The sequence below is a fragment of the Ceratotherium simum genome, chromosome 9, assembly GCF_057802395.1.
Source record: "Ceratotherium simum simum isolate JZ-2026a chromosome 9, ASM5780239v1, whole genome shotgun sequence".
Lineage (NCBI taxonomy): Eukaryota > Metazoa > Chordata > Mammalia > Perissodactyla > Rhinocerotidae > Ceratotherium > Ceratotherium simum.
In genome coordinates this window covers 17,367,461-17,389,336 of record NC_141908.1, presented here as the reverse complement: position 1 = coordinate 17,389,336, position 21,876 = coordinate 17,367,461, and the positions used below count along the sequence as shown (strand labels likewise).

General features: G+C 38.8%; 1 protein-coding gene across 4 annotated transcripts in view; it reads left to right on the top strand.

The window, feature by feature from the left end:
• Positions 1–21,876, top strand: part of NCKAP5 (NCK associated protein 5) — a 906,791-nt gene that overhangs the window by 161,956 nt on the left and 722,959 nt on the right. The window lies entirely within an intron of this gene.

Sequence of the window (21,876 nt, the reverse complement as noted above, 5' to 3'; positions counted from 1 at the left end):
ACAGAGTTGATTATCACAATTTCCACCACTTAGATGGGATCTTGGGTTTCTGGCTGTTCTGTTTTCTTTGGTAGGTCCTTAGGCGTAACTTGACTGCCTTGTCTATTTCAAATTGAAGGCTCCTGCATCCAGGGCCTTGAGCATTTAGGCAGATTTACTCAGTGCCCAGCAAAAAAACAAACAAACCAACAAAAAGCCACATGCATATGATGTCATTGGGCCGAGATTTAGGTCATTTGGGATCTACTTTAAAATACAGACAAGTAGTTACCTGGGCAGATAAAATGAAGAGGTTCAACTAAAGATTGTATAAAGTTTCTTGCTACTTTAAAATTTTATGATTCTACTTTGCTATAAGAAGACCATGTCAATGTGAATGAGAAGTAAAAATTACTAGAAAATATAGTTTTATCAAAGCCTTTCTTTGATACAGGAACTCCATGAATCTTTCTGGATGGATGACTGTGTATTCCTCAAGTTCTGCCAGGAAACATCCTCTGTGTAACCCATTTTAAGTTTCATCTGCCTGCATGTCACTAGTTCCTCAGAGTGTCCTTCTCTCACTTAAAATAGTTTGTTTTTTGGGGTCTTTTCAGATGTTCTAACCCCATGTCTGCAGAAAAGGGTAACATGAATGTTAGGATCCTCGCTTCAGAGAAGCACATATGCCTACAGCTTCCATTTATAACAATAAATGTGCCGATGTCTCAGCACAGTTCAACCAGAGCAGAACCAGAGGGAATACTCTATCTGTGAGATTGCCAACGTGGAGACATGCTATGTCCCTTTTCTTGATGGGAGGGGTAGATGTATAAAGAAACACTCTGCATGTTTAGGCTGGATGAAAAAATTTGCATTTGTTGCCTTAGGAAACCCTAACTATAAAATTTGGAGTCCCATCTTTAAATGTTTAGATTTACTCACTAATCAGTCCACATTAGGGGCTTTAGAACTGATTTTTGCCTGCTTGATCGAGTTCTAGTCAATGTGTGATCAACTGCTACTTGACCATCTCATGCTAGAAGACTTTTTTTTTCCATCAAGATGGTAGGGTGATTCAGAAGGTTGAAGGACCTGGGAAAAACAAACAAAAAATATTTCTCCAAGCTAAGTAAAATACTCCATGAAAATAATCTTAACAAATAGTAGTAGGTAATGTATATTGAGTGCTTACTTTGTGTCATGTACTTTGATAACTACATTTAAAACTCATAAGTGCATTTCTGTCTCCATTTGGGAATTAAAGAAAACAACAACAATTTAAGATCAGAGAAATATTAAATAATTTACCAAAAGTCAAGAATCTAGTACTCAGCAGAGTGTGAATCAGGTCTGTCTGACTCCAATACCTGTGCTCTTTACCTACATGCTACACGTTCTGCCATCTTGAATTTGTGAGCCTTGGGAAGCAACATTCAGTTGGGCACCATGGAAGAGGGGAGGGAATTTTGTGGTTTTGGGTCTCTGATAATTGGACCATGTGGCTCCCTGGGAGCTGCTGCTATAGCGTGGGGGTAAGGATAGCTTTCTTACCGTCCCCGTAAGCAGCCCTCCTAGGATGCAGGAAAGAGATGGCTGTGAAGCTGGGTGTGCTTCAGTTTGCCTCATCTTCAAACTCCTTAATTCCCTCCTGTAGGGGACTGAAACTCAAATATTTGGAGGGTAAATACAGTGTTTCTCCCAACTCCTGCACTGCCTAATAGCCCACTTTCACTGTACTTTCATATAATGTAGTGTTTTCAGAATTAGAGGGGATTTTTGGAGGCTGACTAGCTCTATTTCCTCTACCCCTGTCCATGTTATGGAAAAGGCATGGAGATGTTAAGGGGCATGCTCAAGAAAGCACCGCTAATCAGCATCAGAGACAAGAAAAATCTTGATTTTTGTAATTCCCACTATAGGGCTCTTTTCACACCACCATGTCACTTCTCAGAGGCACCTTTCAAATCCTGTCCTTTCTTTCTTGCCTTCCTGCTTATTTTAAATTTCTCATTGTTTTAAAGTATCTCCTCCCTACTCTCTCTACTCGTCAGTTTTCCTCATTTTTCCCTTCATTGTGTCTATGAGTCTTCCTGTGCTATTTTTGAAGGTACATTAATGTTGAATAATGTCCATTCCTCAGCCAGTGCTGGTTGTATTTTCTTTGTGGTGGGGAGGGAGGTATGAAAGAAATGTGGGCTATGAACAGCTGTCACTGAGTTCTCCAGACAGGAAAGTGCCCCAGGCTATTTTTAAGCCATGCTTTCAAAGATGCAGGACTGGGTACTGCCTTTTCCCCCGCAGCATGCTGGGCTGTGTTTTCCAGGGTGCAGTTCAGAAAAGCTGTGGTTATTGTTTCTTCAAGGGCTTGTCTCCCCAAAGAGGGTCCCAGCCAATGACTGCCCTTGTGAAAAAGTGTGGGAAGACTGAATTACAGGAAACACAATGACCTATTGAATGAACTGGTGTCCATCAATGATTCTAGTGAATAGATTACTAATTGTTTTTATCAGAACAAAAACAATAAGGAGCTCTTCATAATGCCTGACCCTATTGAACTACGTCAAAAATCTTGGCTTATGGCATAATTGCTAAGAGGAAAAGGTATTTTAAAAAGTTCACTACTCAACCTGTTATAGAATCAAAATTTCTGATAACCTAATGAGGTCAATTCAGCTGACTGAACTCAAGTTCTGTATTCACATGTGTTGAATGCTAATCCATCTGTCGCTTCTGACTCAGTTTTAGATTGTATGTTTAAGAGCTTTCATACTTTAAATTGCAGGTAAGCATTTGGGGGATGGCCAAGAATGTACCTCAGGTGACGGAACAAGTGTTTGTCATCATTGTCACATGGCCAGTTTCACATTGTTGGAGTTTTCCATTCCAAAAGAATAATGAAAATGATGAGGGTGATGCTGCTGCTGCTAACAGTAAAAATAATAAAAATGAAAGGTTTCAAATGAAATTAAACCGAGAACTAAGAGGTCTTACCTAAGGTCTTTTTTCTTTAAAAATGAACAAGCAAACAAGGCATGTGGTATCTACCTACTATGGCATTTAGTATAGTCACTGGCAACTCAGATTTTTGAGAAAGAATGAGATGGACTTTTGTAGGATCATCAGAGACTAGCTATGGTCTCTTCTCTTCTATGTAATCCAGTCTGTGTATTCTCTTCCATGTAATCTATTCTTTTGGACTTTGTCACTACCAGTGTCTACAGAGTAGCTCTTTGCTATAGACACAGACTTGTGGTCTGTGTGTGTGTGCACATTTTGCCAGGTAGCTACATGATTTGGAAGTGATTCACTCAATTGCCTTAGACCATAATTTTCTTCTTTCATACGGGCATGTTATATCATACATCATCCCATCTGCCTCCAGAGTTGTTGGGTATACCATATGTGGCAACTGACCCAAAGACATCCTTGAAAGTTACAAGTGCTGCTCCAGTATAGAGTAATAGTTTGTCAATGGAGTTTTATTAATTTTGAGCTAACACTCACCCCCCCCCCCAATATTTAGCAAATAGGATACCACAAAAGATGTTTTCCATTACTGGTGATAAATTTGACCAAGCTATCCATATACTGTTGAGTTCCTTTATAATCAACTCATGCTTGGGACAAGAGCCAATGTTAATAGTTTATTTTGTGGCCATAAAACACTTTTTCCAAGTAAAGTTAATGGGCCTAAATTTATGACTTTGACCCTGTCACTAGTTCCTAGCCAAGTGATAATGCTGATACTGGGGCCACATCTCATTAGTCTCTAAAGTTTGGAGACCCTATTGGTCTTCTTAGAAGAAGTTTATATAGTTCTGCAAGCAAATTTGAGTGCTTCCTCATAAATATGATCATCTAGAAGCTTCCAAAATCTAATAAGATTGATCGATTTCATGCTAATTGGTCAATCAGTCCATTTGGAGAGTTCTTGGAACACATCAGCCATCTGCCTTTCCACACTTAAGTGATTTAGAGGGCCAGGTGTGCTGTCCAGGGGAGGAAAGATTCCAGCCCAAATGGTTCCTTTGGACTGCCTCAGTATCTTTCTTTTCCTCCGCGGAAATAATGTCAGTGTAATTACAAATTCATTGTTTGTTCCTTATCTGTCTGTTTCCCTTATGACTCTAAGTTATTTGTGGTCAGGGAGCATGTTTGTCTTATTCCCTCCTTTTGTTCGGCATACAACTCATTAAGGGACACATTGAAGGCCTCTATGAAGGAGCAAATGAATGATGAAATGATAGACATATGCAGCATCAAGCCAGAAAGGGTTTGATTTCTTCAATGTGTAGATGAAGAAACTAAAACACAAGAATGTTAGTGATTAGCTTGATTTGCATATTTTGTTAGCGGTTGTGTTGGGACTGCTATCTAGGTTTCTTGACTTACTCTACAGATGTCTTTATGGTACCATGCTTCTATTAGGATTCTTTTGTATCATTTTAAGTGTAGCTTCTTGGTTCCAGGGAATAAATTAGGGAGGCATGGAAAATGGCTTCCAGTCCCCTGCATTGGGGATCAGGACATGCTGGCTTGGTAACAGCACCAGGTGGCCCTAAGGAAGAATTTACTCACTATTGGGATATTAAAACACCAGCAGTGAACTCGCTGTGCCTTGAAATTCCTAGAAGCAAATCACAACCACATGAAGACAGGGACTAAACCAGATGGTCTCTCCTGGTCCTTTCCAGCTTTCTGACTCAATTCTGATGATTCGGCCAGGGAGGACATAACTTCCCATCTTCCCCCCAGGCCTGTCCTCATGCTTTTAGAGGTGAAGTTCTGACAAAAGGGCAATCAGAAATATAGCAATGAAGGATCTGGATACTGGCGGGCAAATCCATCATTTGAAGGTCTCTTTAAAGTTTTCAAAAGGCTTTTCAAAATGGAGAATTTGGACAAAATAATGGCCAAATGATTTCCCATCCAGGCTTTTCTTCCAAAACATAAATCCAAAGGAAACTAATAGAATAAAATTATAGTCACAGGCACTAAAATTTTAACTGCTAAGGCAATATTTAATGTTCAGACTTGAGACTCTAGCTGTGGTTTTCAAAGCTGGCTGAATATCAGAATCGCCAGGGAAAGTTGGTCCTACCTGCCAGAGATTCTGCTTCAATAGTTTTAGGATGAGACCCTGGAATCTTCTTTTTTATTAAAAGCCTCCTGGCTGATTCTAATGATGGGCTGCATTTGGAAGCCACCATTCTAGAAAGTCTCAAGAAACTTTCCAAATGGCAAGTTCTATTTTTGAACCCATTGTTCAAAAGCAAACCCATTGTTTTGGTTTCTATTTTAGGAGATAAAAGGCCCATTGCTCTGTAGGGTATTAGCAAAGTTCTCAAAGACTTATTAATCTTTAGTAAAATGCTGTCTTTTTCTTAGCGTTTTTTGTTTCATAAACCCAACAGAGTGTAAAACACACACACTGATGAGGGTGGGGGGAGTCTTGGACTCATTTGCAAGTTTCTTAGTCAGTGGATTTTTATGATCTCCTTGGCATTTGATCAGCTAGACTTAAGACTGCTCCTGTATGGAGAGAATGCTGGGAGCCAAGGAGTTTCAACAATTCTTTAGTGTAGTTTATGTAAAATATTAACTTATGAGATAGACTCACACATCTGGAGAAATCATGACAGTGAAAGATACAACAGATTAAGAATTAACAAGGACCAGATGTGCTATAATAATATAGATTTTTTATTTGCAATTTCAGATGCAGATTTTAGAAAAATGGCCACTTTTCAGGGCTATGCTTGTGTATTTGGAGCAACTTAGTAATTAGATAGAATGGTAGATGATAAATAGAGAGCAAGAAAGAAGATGATAGCTAGATAAATAATAGATGAGTGGATGACAGATATACTTGGACCTAATAGGAATCTAGCTCATTTATTTGAAGTGGTAATGGAAAGCTGTATGCTTTAGTAGATAAACAATGCCTTGGAAACCCAAGAGAGGTGAGTTTGAATCGCGGATCTGTTCTCCAGTTCCTCACCTGGAGAAGTAGAAAGCAATTTGTGTTTTCCTCCAAGGATTACTCTACCTCAAGAGTGGTCCTTAAATGAGAAGCAAAAAAAGGTAATGATTTCAGAGAGGTGGTAGGTGAGCTAATCGAGAAAGTATAAAATCATATGGAGTCTTAGTCTTACATGCCCAGGCAGCTATCAGAGAAATGCTGGTTTTCAACACTTCATCATGCCAGGTGTGGGCATGGCAGAAACACCATGAATCACTGCCAGACAACTGTATAGCCCATCCATAATGTTAGTATTTTAAGAGCCATTTAATAATGCTGTCAGATGTTTCAGAATTTCTTGCCATATAAAGCAACAACCACACTGATTATCAGCAAGATTTCTATGTTTGTATATGTGCAGAACTTTCCTTTATTATCCAATAGTAAAATATGAGTCCAATTGAAATAAAGCCATAAATCAGTTAGGGTTCTTCAGTGGTAAGGAACAAAAATGGACACCAGCTTATATAAATGAAGCAAAGACGTTACTAGAAAAGTAGAGGATAGGTTAGTATCAGAGTAAAAGCTGAACAATCTCGCCTTGAGAAGGATGGACAGAGGGCAGTTTGGGAATTTCAGCATGAGGAACTGTCTTAACTTGGGTTTCCCCCAAGGCAGAGCATAAGTCAAGGGCTTGGAAAAGGCAGTTCATTTGGGAAGTGATTCCAGGGAGCAAGAGTAGCAGAAAACCAAGAGTGAGTCAGAGAAGGAGGAGAATACCATGCAAAGGTGCATTGTTGAATTGGCCACCACTGTGGGAAACTGGTGGTCAATATGTCTGGTACCATCTGAAGAGCAGAATTGTCTACCCAAGGGGTTGAAGGGTCGCCACTAGTCCTGTGTTGCCTCTGTGGGGTTAACTCTCTGTCACTTCCAAGTTCCGCATGTGTGAGTGTGCCCCTGTGCAGGTGGCTTTAGCATTAGTCAAGCTCCAGCATGGAATAATGGCAGGACAGTTTCCCAAAGGAACGATAGCAAAGTGTGCTGTTACTAAAGATGGGGTAACACTGAGTCAAGCAAAACAAACAGATATTCCTTAACTGAAGCTGGCGGGTGTTTGTTAGAGAGAGGGTGAGAGAAAAAAAAAAAACTTTATTAGGACTTGAGCTTTATTAAGTTACTCATATTCACCCAGGCTTTCATTCATGCTGTTCCTTCTACTTCTCCTCCATTCATCCAAATCTTAACTAACCCAAGGCTCACATCCTCCACTAAGTCTTTGAGAGTGACATATTCCTCACCAGGGTGTTCCTTTCTCCAAAGTCTCATCACAACTCAGCTTAAACTTGAGTTATGCTTGAGGTCTTTAATGCTTGATTCAGTTGCTTTCCATGATGGAGAAACATGAGTTTTAACAATAGCCAGAAGTGAGTTAAAATTACTGTTCTACCACTTACTGGTTATGCCATGTGCTCTTGGGAAAGTCACTCTTTGTACCTTGGTTACTTCATCAGTAAAATGTGTATAATTGTAATTACCTTATAAGTTCATAAGGATTACATTAAAATAAACTTATTACTTGTGCAAAGTAACTGAATAAATGTTAGGTACTTAATACTTATTGGTTCCTCTGCTTTCATATCAAGGAACATGCCTTATATTTCTTTTGAATATTTTCAAAAAGAGTTGGTTCAGAATTAGTTCTCACTAGGGCTCACTTGATTATTTGTACAAACTCAATTGTTGAAAATCTTGGGCCAGAAGTTGCAAACTCTTGTGATCCATGGGGCATATCCATTAATGATGTATTTGACCATTATATGTTTAAGAACTGAATTAAAGGCCAACAATTTAAAAATATAGATATTTCACTTATAAAAATATAGACTGCTTCATCTCTTGAAATGTTTGGGTCACCTTTGTGCATGGTAGCATTAATTGGACCTAGCGGCAGCTCTCTGCTTTGACAAGACATGGATTCTCCAGTTTGTCACAGCCCTTAGCATGCCTTAACAAAATCTTATGCCAGGTCTTCTTTACATATTTCTAGTGCCTCCCTGACCCTTATTGATGTTTAAGACTCCTGCTTCTTCATGAGGATAGAAAAGAGAAGCAAATTTAAAATGCATTTTAGTTGACTATGGTAAGAGTGGTGAAACCACTATCCCATGTGTCTTAGCTTAAATATTTGCTGGTTTATGTGTCAGCAGTATTTATTCAGCATAATTATTAGAGCATCTGCATGAGGCTTGGCAGTTTACAAAGTACCCTGGCAGACTATAATTTATACGATCTTTACTCACCATCCTGCATATTGAGGTGGCAGGGCAGGTGGCATGATTATCCCCATTTAATGATAAGAAACCAAGCCTCTGAGAGATGGATAGAAAGGCTCAAGTTCCCAGTACTAGTAAATGGTGGAGGTACTGACTCCAAATCCAGGGTTGTGCTTATGTCTGTTGAAGGAAATTTTAAAGAAAGCAAAGGTCATTGCCCTTAAGGAGTTCATGATCAAATGAGGTTTCTAGAATAATGCTAGGAAACACATCAGGAATATGTAGTGGGAATAATGTAATAGTGCAAAAGTGGCTACTGGTATGAATAAAGGGCAAGGGGCTTGTTGGCATGATTGGAACCAGGTGAGATTTATTGTGATAGACCTCAAAGAGCAAGTGAGTTTGAAGCCAGATTCTGAAGATTTTGTTCTTTTTGCAGGGGTCCATATTTTCCCTCTATGTTTTAAAGGTATAATGTGGACCAATATGAAACTGAATAACAGGGGAGTGTTTATGGAAAACACTGTCACTTAAATGTCATGTAAACTCAGTAATTAAGTGGAAGACACGTAAAAGTCATGGGCAGTTCACCAAAAGCAGCTTGGTCTTCCTGGAGTAGATAGAGCAGAATGTCCAAGCTGAAATAAATCAGCCAATATTTTATCAAAGGCAGAAGGTACAGCTCTCCAATTGCATGCTAAGGGCAATGGTTCAAGTCCATTGACCTCGAACCTATGGCAGCAGCAGCCAACTAGTCAGACCAGTAGGCCAGGACACCTGGACTCAAGGTCAATGCTCTCCTCTCCTTTTTTTCTCTTTAAGAAAGTAAAATTAGGGTCATATTGCTCAACAGTTTTGGGAAAAGTGTTTAATTGCTGTCCAGGATAGTTTAAACCAACCTTAAGTTTTCTCCATAAGGGAGAAATCGTGATTAAAAATGTGCTTTGGGAAAGAGTACTGAAGCTGACCAACAAAACAGAAAATGAAGGAAGGAAAGGTTGCACAGAGCAAGACTGGATAGATTCTATTGCGGTAGCCGGGGCAATTTCAAATAGGGGACCACGGCGTGAATTTCAATCTCACATCTAGCTCCTGATGGGAAAGTGTTCAGAAAGAGAAGAGGTAATTATAACAGCATCATCAGCAACTACCTTATTGATTTAGGCACTTTCTATTGGAGGATCCGGGAAATCAGATGTATTTTCCTAAAGAAAATATTAGTTCACAGTATAAAAATCAATGTGCTATATAAGAGCATGAAGGATATTCAATGTGAATGGAGAAAGGCAAACTAAAGATGGATGGCTCTATTTAAACATTTTAAAATATAATTTTACCTGTTAATTTCCTTTACACTGATTAATATCATTGGCTCCAGGGCAAGAATATATGAAGAGTAAATTAAAAGTGCGGAGAATAGCTCCTCTACAAAAACGTGAAGGCACAGAGGCAGTATGTAGGGCTATCATGTGCTGCTTGATGACTTATCCACCATTGATAAGGGCTGTGGAAACTGAAGGATGCTGTCAGCTGAATCGGCAGCGTTAATTACACCAGCATGAGCCTCTCCAGTGTGAGGGCAGCCTGATCAGAATTGATGAACCTTGCTTAATAAAAAGCCTTACAAGTTATGAAGTTATTTTATAATGGGAGAAAATTGCAATTATCTTAAAATGTTTTTTATTTCCCCATGCTTTAATGCTTAGTAAAAGATGAAAGTGAAACCTGACTTTGCATTCCACTCTGCAATGAGTTTTATTCACACCCAAAGTATGAATCAAAGGACACCATTGACAATACCTTTTGCTTATTAGGAAAGACCTTCAGGGCTCAACAAACCCTCTGGTTAATTCAATTTTAGCTTTATATTTGACAGCTTTCAAATCACACATAGGCCTATGAGGCTGGACAACTCCAGGAGTAAAAGAAAGGCATGGATGGAGGATAAAGAAAAATTTTCTGGTTTGACTTCCTCTCTGTCAGGCACTGTACAAAATTGTTTGTTGTTATTGTTGTTTTGCTTTGTGTGTGTGTGTGTGTGTATGTGTGTGTTTAGTTAAATAGGTGGGAGACAGCTGGCTCTTGGGTTGATGCATAAATCTTCCCATTTCTAAACGCTGTGATTAATTGCATGCGTGTGAAAGATTACCTGGAGTTATGATAAGGGAATACTGATGCCTTTAGTCATTGTCATGAATCACACCCATCGTTTCCCTCTTGAAAGACAGGCCAAGATAATGCTGCTTGATCCAAATACTTCCAGTGTTTATATTAGATTACTTGGACCAACATTTTTCTGTACATCTGTTGAGAGCATGGCTGAAATCTTAATGTTTCATTGTGGGAAATCTAATGTGTCTCTGAAGAAGTCCAAACAAAAGGTTATGATATGTGGAACAAAAGAGTGTATGCTGTGTCATAAAAGGAGCGTTTACCTTCATTTGTTCCTTCAGTCAATCTTCCTTCTTTCTGTCCTTCCACAAATATTTGTTGGGTGCACTACATTTGGGAATAGGAATAAAAGAAGTATAAGACCTAGTTTTTGCTCTTGAGCTTCTTACTTTGTAGTGGGGGTGACTCTTATGTAAATAGTTTAATTGAAATAAATACTTTCATATGAACTTTAACAAAGTGCCATAGAGCAGAAAGGTTGGTACAGCTAAGCCTGTACCCATGTGTGCCCATGTGTGCGTGTGCACATTGAGGGTATGATCGGGGTGGGTGTGCATCAGAAACGTGCATTGAGGAATAGATGGTGGACTTGGTTTTGAAAAGACCAAGTTGCAACTTTATGTTGCAAACTTATGGGCCTTGGGCTGAATTCAGCCAGCATATGGTTTCATGGTTTTAAATTTTTTGAGTCCATTGCCAATATATAAGAATCTGGAAATTTTGCTTAGAAATCTGGAATTCTGGCTTCTTTGAAAAAATCTGAAGACTTGGCAATAGTCTCAGGAGGATAGTAGACAGGATCTAGGTAGATGCTGCTCCTTGAAACAGAATTCTCTTCATGTTGTCGTTCTCCTGCTTTAAGCATTTTTACTACTTACTTGGGCTAGATACATAGTTGGTTTGTAATTTTGTAGTAGTTGTTTGCCAATAGAAAAAGAAAACTTGGATATGAGGGCTGTTCAGGCAGTCATATACAATGAGGGGCAATTCTAAAAGCAGACAGGAACTGAGCAGAGTTGGCAGTTTTAGCATGGCAGAAAAGTAATTTTCACTGGACAAGTTCTACGAAGTAAGGCTGGAAGAGTAAACTGAGCCCAGATTTTAAAATGTGCATGATTAGAAACTTAAATATTATCTTAGACACCAGTGATTTTCAAGGCATAGTCCCCAGACCAGCAACATCATCCCCTGGGAACGTGTTAGAAATGCAAATTCTCGGGCCTTACCCCAGACCTACTGAATCAGAAACTCTGGGGGGTGGGACCCAGAAATCTTTGGTTTAACAAGCCCTCCAGGTGATTTTGATGTATGCTAAAATTTGACAACTGCTATAAGAAATAATTTAAAAAAAAACTAATAAAACTTTTAATTGGAGGAGCTTTGTTTGAGATCAGACTGGTTGCAATGGTGAGAAATTGATAGCATGAAAGCCAATTAGCAGACAATTATCATCTAAGTAAAAGATGATAAAGGCCTGGATCAAGGCAGTGGCCATGTGGGAGCCAGTGAGAGAAGCAACCCAAGGTGTGAAGGAGATTTCTAAGGCAGGACTGAGGAGGACTTGAGACCTGTTGGGTATGAAGGAAAGGGAAAGAGGTTTCCTAGTGTAGTTGCTAATCTAGGAGATTGGATGGATGGGGGTGCCATTTACTGAGAATGTTCACTCAGAAGGTAGAGCAATTTCTAGGAGAAGTTCGTGTTTTGTGTTTGGAAACATATTTGAGGATTCAATGGGGATTACATCATATGTTTTTCCTAGGCAATAGATATGGGTCTGAGGCCCTGGAGAATATTTTGGGAGGTGAGGCCTTGATTGTAGATGAGCTTACCTGGTGAGAAGAGGAGTGTGGAAAAAGGATTGTTCATGAAACCCAGGAGAACCCCAACCTTTAAAAGGTGGGTGGTAGAGGAAGAGCTTAGAAAAGAGTTAGAAAAGGAACAATAATCAGTCCTTACAAAATAACCAAAGTACCAAAAATCCATATGCACAAAGATCTTCATCACAGAATTATTTAAATAAGAAAAATAAAGAGCCACACTGATGCCTGGTAGCAAAATAATTTATAAGAAATCTAAAGGAAAATTATATAGGCATTAAAAATGATAGTTATAACCACCATAATACAACATGGAAAATAATATTTATGATATCATGAAAACAAGTAGAATTTTAAAGTATGTAACATTTCACGTAGAATATGATTAGAACTATGTAAAATTACATATGAGAAAGAGTAGTTTGGTGCATTAAAATGGTAGAAGTAAGAGCGTTAAAAGGATGAGATTGTGGGTGACTATCTTTGCTCTCAGAATTTTTTTTCTGTTGCTTTGTTACAATTACTTCTAGACATTTACTCAATTAAATTTCTGCATCATGAACATTAAGTTGAAATAAAGAGGAAAAAATAAATAAAATTTTATTGCCAATTTCCATTTCAAACTAAAGCATAATTTATAGTCTTGAACATTTGAGGCTCAAGAAAGATAGCTTTGAAGGGGACATAGGAAAGGCTTGCATCATATCCTGGGCATTGTGGTGGGAGCCCTGACTAGGTGAGGGAGAGCAGGAGAGCAGTTGGCTAGGGGTAAGGGAAGAGGAGTAGTAGCCAATCAACAGTACTTTAGGTAAAAGGTTGACATACAAGGAGTTTCACCTATGAAGAAAAAATATTAGAGGAAGCCCTGTTAACTGTAAACTGAAACATCAGTGGTCCAAATAAAATACTATCAGTAGGTCATCAAAGGGGGCATCTTTCTGAATGTTTATCCCCCAACAATCACAGCTTGAGTCTCCCTTGCCTGGTCACTTTCTCCCTCCATTCCAGATTTTTAGTCCCTCTGATTTTAAAACCTGATGATGGTTCTAACGCTAGGTTTCTTGCAAAGGCAGACTAAATTTGAAATAACTGGATAACTATAGAGAAATGCTATTTTCTTCTTTCTAAGGTTGAGGGTTGGCAAAATATAAGGCTCATCAGGTAGACGGGTATTTCACAAAGGGCTTTTTGCTGTCTCGTCTTTTTTGGGATAAGTAATGTTGGCTAAACTTTGGGAAATTTAATAACAATGACTATTCTAATAGTACTTAGAGTCCTTTGACAAAAGGGGAAAAGATGCACTCAAAGTCTGAAAGAATGTCACCGCAATGAAAATACTTTTCCGTTAAAAATAAGGCATAAAAACAAAAACATTAACATAAATTATTGGTTAGAAGGGAGTTTTATGATTTCCCAACTGTATTCTTAGGTAAAACAATGGTAAAATTGAATATCCTATCAAAGAAAGTTCTCAAAAACACTTTGTGTTACGTTGATCTTGGTAACTTTTGGAGGACAAGATGACAGAGGTGGTGACATATGTTATTGGTAGGATTCCAAAACCAGGCAATGATACAAGGATGAGTCTTGATGCACTGAGGTGTGACTGGAAGATGCCATGGAAGGAGGTATTGAAGGTGCATTGAAGTCTGCAGGGAAGACAGCCCAGTTTGGGGCCAGCTTTGCCTGGGGTTTCTAGTTGTCCAAGCAATGTGGTGAGGAAGGAAGAGCCTGGGCCTGGAGCCAGTAGACCTGAGTCTATGTTCTAGGTCAATCCCTACATCTCTGACTCTGTTTCTTCACCAATAAAGTCTTCATCATTATAATGCCTGCCTTTGTAGTAAAGATAAAATGGAATATTGAGGAAAAATGTCTTTCAAACTGCAAGTATTATACAAAAGTTTATTCACATTTTTCAGAGTTATCTACGTTGGATTTAACTTTAATACATTGTATATAGAGTCTCTTGAAATATTGTGTTTCTATCTTCCTGCTCAGAATAACCCATTTGTTGAAGCTGTGAGATATTCCCAGAATCCCCAGAGGTCTCATATAAATTGCCAGGTGAGCAGACCCAAGTCTGGTATGCCCCAGAGCCCACTGATGGGGCATTGGGAAATGCAGGCTCAACAGTGCTGTTTGTAGTCACTACACGTGATGATGCTGAAATCCCCAAGCTTGGTCCAATGGAACCGAAATATATGGCTAACAGGAGGAAGAGCTTGGATTATAAATCATTGGAAGTCAGCCTTCTGAGATAATATCTGATGCAGGAACCTCAAGGGAAACTAAACTCTTTAATCGATTGAAAACTTGCCTTACAAAAGCTTTTAAACATTTAAACACCATCATATAAATCAGGTTAGAAATATCCCACCAAGGAATAAAGGAGTTCTTGCCATGTAAAATATTAATTTACCTTTTCAAGGCAGAACAAACACTTCATTTAGAAGAACATTGGCTAGGAGGTGGTGGAAAGAGCAGAAAATGTGGAATAAACTCCTTGCATTGACCTTGGGTGCCCACTTAAATGTCTCAGTCTTTAGGCTTTTTCTCATGCTGAAAAGTGAGGGCCCTTTAATGCTGAAACTTAGTTCTAGTATATTTTATTTGAAGTCATTCTCGTGTCTTTGATTCCATGTGTCATCGCAATTGTTCTCAACTATTTATTAGAAAATGATCTTCACTTGAACAGTTGGCTTCAGCCTGGAATTTAACAGATATGCTCCTGGAATTGCAAAGGAATGTTGGGAGCAAAATTGGATTTTAAAATACAGTTGCTCTGCAAAAACAACTATTAATGAATCACAAAAGGGCAAACATCTACCACATGGCCATTTCTTCATTTGCCACAATCTATATGCATCAGGAGTAACACTGAAGCCAGCCTGGAAGACTACCAGAAAGGAAACTATATGATTAGCAAAGTTAAAACCTGATTTGCATCTAAAAAATGTAGTGTATGCTCGTTTATGTGCAAATGTAATGGAAAAAGGCTGTAGGTAAAGTGGCTAAAGCTTAAACAAAATAAACACTTAATTTTCTTTTATTGTACCCTGTGACTATTAATAATATTATGGTACCAAGTCAGAAACATTAAGCCAAGCAGGGGAGCAATAAATGTTCCTAGACTGTGCACCACTGTTGATGTTAGCAACTAATCACTCCAGAGTTCACATAAAATGCAGATGGAAGTACAAAGAAGATATTCGATGAAGTCAGCAGTGGCAGCGAACTGTTCACAGGTGAAAGCAATAACTAGAAGGCCAGCTCAGCAGGGGCAGAGGCTGTGGAAGATAGCAAGAAAAGGGCTTTGTAAATCATTGCTTTGTAACGTGTCTGTACCTATTGACATACGGATGTTCTTAAGCTTGTAAGGTTCTCGGTCTTAATTCCAACTGGCAATATTGTTTGAGAATTTGCAAAGCTCTTTATCATTTGATAAATGATAAATCACTTGATCATCATCATGACTCACTGAGATGGATAAGATGGCTATTGTTCTTCCTGTTTTACAGATGAAGAAATCAGAGTTCTGAGTATGGTCACACAACGATAAGACTCAAGAGTGAAACTCGAGCCTTGTGATCCCAGCTCTCATGTTCTTTTGATGATCTTCCTTAAATCATTATATATATGTGTGTGTGTGTGTGTATGTGTGTGGGCATGTATGTATATCTGGTAAAATTTAACCATATCTCCACCTTGCAAAGATAAACAATGTTTACATTTGGGGGTTCTTCTTTCAAATGTGCACAGCATGAAGGTTGCCATGTATATATGTCATGTAAAATGGTATTTGGGACTTCCATCTCTGATGGAAACCATCTTCTCAATGAGGAAGTTAAAATGCTGGTTAACATGTAAAACAAACAAATAAGAAAAAGCCCCATAATTTTTTTTTTTTTGTGAGGAAGTTCAACCCTGAGATAACATCCATGCTAACCCTCCTCTTTTTACTGAGGAAGACCCGCTCTGAGCTAACATCTATTGCCAATCCTCCTCCTTTTTTTTCCCCCACAAAGCCCCAGTAGATAGTTGTACGTCACAGTTGCACATCCTTCTAGTTGCTGTATGTGGGACGCGGCCTCAGCATGGCCAGAGAAGTGGTGCGTCGGTGCGCACCCGGGATCCTAACCCGGGCCGCCAGCAGTGGAGCGCGTGCACTCAACCGCTAAGCCACGGGGCTGGCCCACCCCATAATTTTAAATGTATTGCAAAGCTGGCACAAAAGGAAGGAATCTGCAGAAGTAAAAAATTAAGTAACAACAGGAATTTAGGAGGTAAGTGGGAACGAAGACACTTGAGGGTGACTGCTTATCCATTAGCTTCCCCTCTTATGGCTTCATGGTGTGATATGACCTGCCGAGAAAGCCCAGCAACCACACAAGGTGAGACCCCAAAGGGCTGCAGTCTCAGACTGGTGAGAGCTGGAAATAGGTGCACTGCCCAGAAGAGATCAACAAGGAAACTTACCTATGAGGGCGAACCAGAACTTAAACAGATAATTTAGTAAAAATTGTTTAGGATGGGTAGGCAAAAGCAAATACATTCCTTCCCTGGAAGGCTGTAACTTCAACCCAGGCTTCAAAGCATTCCTACAAATAATGTCACATAGTACATGAACTCAGTCAAAAATCAAAAACACAGAGGGAACTATGGTGTGACAAGTGAAAAACAGAATAGTAGACAGCAGGGGCCAGCCTGGTGGCACAGCATGTAAGTGCGCGTGCTCCACTGCAGCGGCCAGGGGTTCGGATCCCGGGCGTGCACCGACACACTGCTTGTCAAGCCATGCCGTGGCGGCGTCCCATATAAAGTGGAGGAAGATGGGCACGGATGTTAGCTCAGGGCCAGTCTTCCTCAGCAAAAAGAGGAGGATCGGCAACAGATGTTAGCTCAGGGCTAATCTTCCTCAAAAAAATAAAAAAAAAAAAGAATAGTAGACAGCAGAATCAGACCTGTAGATACTTTGATATTGGATGTATTAGGCACATAATATAACATCTTTGTTTCATGTTGTGGTTGAGATAGCTAGTTATCCATAAAATTGATTTTCACCTATTCCATTGTAATAGAATTGTAGGGTACATGACTGCCTAGCTACATTTCCCAGTTCCCTTTGCAATCAGGTGTGGCCATTTAATTAGGTTCTCACAAATAGAATGCGAGCAGAAATGATGTGTGTATCACTGCCCCCTCTTGCCCCTTCACACTCGGCAACAACCCAGCTTTAACCACACAGAAGCTGACAGTGCCCTGGGGATAGAGGAACAGCTATGGCTTGGATGGGACCTGGGTCTCTGAATGGGCACAGAATGACCTGGACCATTCACTTTGAGACCAGGTGAAAGAGATATGACCTCTTAGTACTTGAAGTCTCTGTATTGTATTGTTGAAGCTCCAGCTTTACCCTTACTAATACATATCCACTAAAAAAAAAAAAAAAAAAAAAAGAGAGAGAGGAGCTTAAAGATATAAGCAGAATGCAAACAACTATTTAAAAAAAGAGAGATTTGAAAAAGAATGAAATGGAACATCTAGGAAAAAGATTTTCCATTCAATTTAGAAAACTCATAAAATACAGGAAAATGTATGTAAATAGAAAAATTTAACCATATCGCCACCTTCCAAAGATAAATAATGTTTACATTTGGGGGTTCTTCCTTCAAATGTGCACAGCATGGATGTTGCCAAAGACCAGGACTCTTCCTTCTGCTGCTCACACCAGCCTTCATCCTCGCCATCTGGCTGCAGTGAAATTTAGTGCTTTGTGTTGCTTGTGCAGAAAGAACATCCTTTAGGTTTTTCTACAGACCAACAGAAGAGTCACTTAAGCCCCCTCTTTTTAAAGCTCAATTTAGAAAAACAGTTTTTAATAATTATTTCTTTTACTATATCAAAAGGGGTAGCTTTGTTTATCTCTAAAAATTATAAATAATTTACTGATTTAGCTTAAATATGGTAAAGTCTATATTTTGGCTTAATTTTGAAATTTTATTGAAATTATTATGAAAAGTTATTGAATTTTTTTTTTTTTTTTTTGGTGAGGAAGATTAGCCCTGAGCTAACATCTGTGCCCATCCTCCTCTGTTTTTTATGTCAGATGCCACCACAGCATGGCTTGATGAATGGTGCGTATGTCCGCCCCCGGGATCCGAACCTGTGAACCCTGGGCCATCCAAGTGGGGTGTGTGAACTTAACCACTACGCCGCTGGGCCAGCCCCCTATTAAGACTTTAAACGTTAGCTGTTTTTTAAAGGAGATATTATAAGTAGAAAAATATGTACAGGAGAGGGGTTTATTTCCTTAATGAAAATCTTGTTTTGCTCAAGATTAAACTTCTTAGCTATTATTAATGTATTTGGGTGCTATTTATGTTGGTTAAAGGGAAAAAGTGAAATTATTTTATGTTACAGTTTATAGTTTGTACAGGACAATTCTGGTTAAAAGTTAAATGACTATTGTTTTATGCTTTTATAATCATTATATGCATCTGCTCATGTAGTGTTATTCTAGTAAATGAGCTACAATTATTCTATTCTAAAAAGTGTAAGTTAAACTTTAATTTCATTTAAAGATGTAATATGAAGTATATTGGTGGGTATTTTTGAACTCCCTTTGGTACTCAGTAGTGATAAGATATTTATAGCAAAACCAATGTTAAAATATATTACTAAAATAGGTAATATGCATAAAATTAAAATATATTATCCTTCCTCTTAAGATTTATTCTGCCATTAATCCTAAAATCAGGTAGCTCCAAGTAGACTTCTGGCAATACAATAAGTCATTTTTGGATCTATTTCAGCTCTCTATGTGATTCAGCTCAGTAAGTGAGCGATTTAGAACTTTTGCTAAATATTGAAGTGGATTGCTAGAAACAAAACCACACTGGGTGGTAAATATGTGTGAGCTAATTTCCCTGTTAGTTTTGAAAGGCTAAAAAGAGGAAAGTGTAGTTAGTGGGCTCTTATTATCCATCCAGTGGGGACAGAGTACAACCTAAAATCATAAAACTAAGCATTAGCCAAAAATAGCAGTTTTTTTCTATCTGCTGTTTGGCTAGTAAAGAAAAAATGAACTGATGTGAGTTTTATCTTTTCTCCCTTTCCATGTATGTCTTCTTTTTTTCATATACTTATAAGCATTTTAAATGATCAAACAGATATAATACTGAACTTGGTATTTGAAGCAGAAAAACTTTTATTCTATATGGACCTATACACCTTTGAGTAATATTTCATGTGAGAGTGCTTCCTAATGAAAGTGTAAGCTTCACATTCCTGACCCTGTATGTTAGATATTTGTTATTACGTATTCGTATACCTCTATAGGCCTTGAGGAGGTTGACAGAGTCTGGGCCATTCCAGTTTTTGAGGATGTCAGTATATTAAAGGATGTAGAAATGCCGAACAGTTAGGAAAACTGTGATGCATTTTAAATGTTTCCCTTGAACAACTGAAGTTAAACCATCCATGTGATATTCTTTCAATCTTTACGGTATATCTCTCTATCTGTACGTACAGTTTCACTTGGAGATAACACCCAAAGTCTTAATTTGAAACTGTTGGTGAAGAGGAGGCCTGGACTAAATGGCCCCCAGAGACTTTTGTGATAGGCCACAGAGGAACCACACAGAAATGTTGTACTCACATAAGCCAAAGAGACAAATTGTTAGTCCACGAAGCCCTGGGCTTGGCTCAGGCTCACATCTCAATTTGGGAGAAATGTACATATGTACATGGAGCCTGGCTTTGTGAGGAAAAATGCTAAGAAAATCCTTCCTCAGCCAGGTGCCAAGGCTCCAGCTGCTACTGACCAGGCCTTTGCGTTAGTTTTTCTTCTCATGAGCTTAGCATTGGAGAGGAAAGAACACAGGACTGCAGAAAGGTCAAGCAAAGCAGCAACAGTCCATAACAAACCAAAGACAGAACCCGTGTATATTTAGATTTCACAAAGCAGAAAGTGACTCAAGTCTTCCTTAGAGGAAGTTTATGGTAGTCTTAGGAAGCCATTTTAAGAATTTTCTAATTTGCCATCTATGTTACAGATGAAATTCTCTATAGGTTGGTGGATAATTTCCCTATCTCAATTTAACAACATGAATGAACTGACCATTGAAATAGGTTGTGCTGTGTTCTCAAACCCTGAGATTCTTTATCAGCCTCCTCTTCACTCCCTCAATCCCTCCCCTTGCAGTCCTGTTGCACCCAGGAATGATTTCTCCATAAATTTTCTGAAGGAGTAAGCAACAACAAAAAGATTGTATTCCTCTTATTGTGAGCTTATTTTCCCCTGTGGTGGGTTTATCAAATGTAACACTAGGAATTTGAAGGACTTGGTGTCACATTGTGGATTTAGAAGGTGTGTGTGGTGTGTGGACGGGGAATGACCCATCTCCCATCCCATACTTCATTGGTTTTGATCAGATGGCAGGTAGGATGTTGCAGTGGCCCTTCAAGTTTTCCCTGGCTCTGCACATGTGAAACATCTAGATGACTAATATACAATGCTGCTCTCGTTTTTGAATTGCACTGGATATGGACTTTTAAAATTGGATTGAGGCAGGGAAAGAGATGGAAACTTTCATGGGAGGAAGGGACATTGCTTTCACTGTTGAAAGACTTGCATTTTCCAATGCTCTCCATGGTTAATACTCGCTCCCTCTCCTCTGCCCTGACAACTAGCAGATTTTCTCTAATTCAATAAATGTGACTCAAGCTAGTATCTCTCAGTACCTAGTCCAGTGGCAATGGATGGGCGCATTCCAAACCCATAAAGTTTCTCTTCGATTCTGTTTATTTAGCTTAAAGTGAACAAATCTTTGTTGATGTTCACGGAACTCAGAATTTTTAACGTAGCTACCAGACATGGCTGCACGTGCCAGCCAAGCTCATAATAGATTTATTGGCTGTAGCGTGAGGGAACAGAGGCTTGACATCAAGGCTGAACACAGGAAGTGGTGAAAAAAGGGCATGCATGTTTACACATTAATTTAAGCAAAGCAAAGGGAGAAAATCATGTTTAATTTTTGTCCTAGCAGAATTGTCAGAAATTTCAATGTATAAAATTTTCTTTCTATAACCAACTATTTTATATAACATGAAAAATTGGAAAAAGAATTTGGATTTACTTACACTCTTAATAGATTAAAAATACAAGAGGAGGAGAAACTGGCCCTTTAAGAATGGATTTTTGCATTTCCTTTTTCAAATTACACAAACGAATGCTATTAAGTGGATTTACTGAGTTACCTTATACCTCTTCCGGCTTGGCAACTCATGAATGTTATTTTGATGTATATTATTGAATGTTCCGAGTGAAGTAGTTTTCATAAGATTTTGTTCCTTCAGAGTATCTAAAAAATAATTACTTTAAAATTTATCTTCCCACCTTAAATATTTTATACTTGTCCTTGATCCAGCTGTAGGCCCTTTAGAAAGCATCCTATTTTGAAATATGAAGATTGAGGCCGCATTGCCGTTCTGCCTTGGACATGGCATGAGCATTTCTGTGAACATCTTTCCCTTCACATCAAATGGGAAAGAATTCTCAGTGGCAGCATTTGATGTCTAACCAAGGGAAGGAGTGACTCTTTGAGGTCGTATTGTTGCTTTGTCTCTACAGACCCTAGAAGCCATTATCTTAAAATGATATAAATTC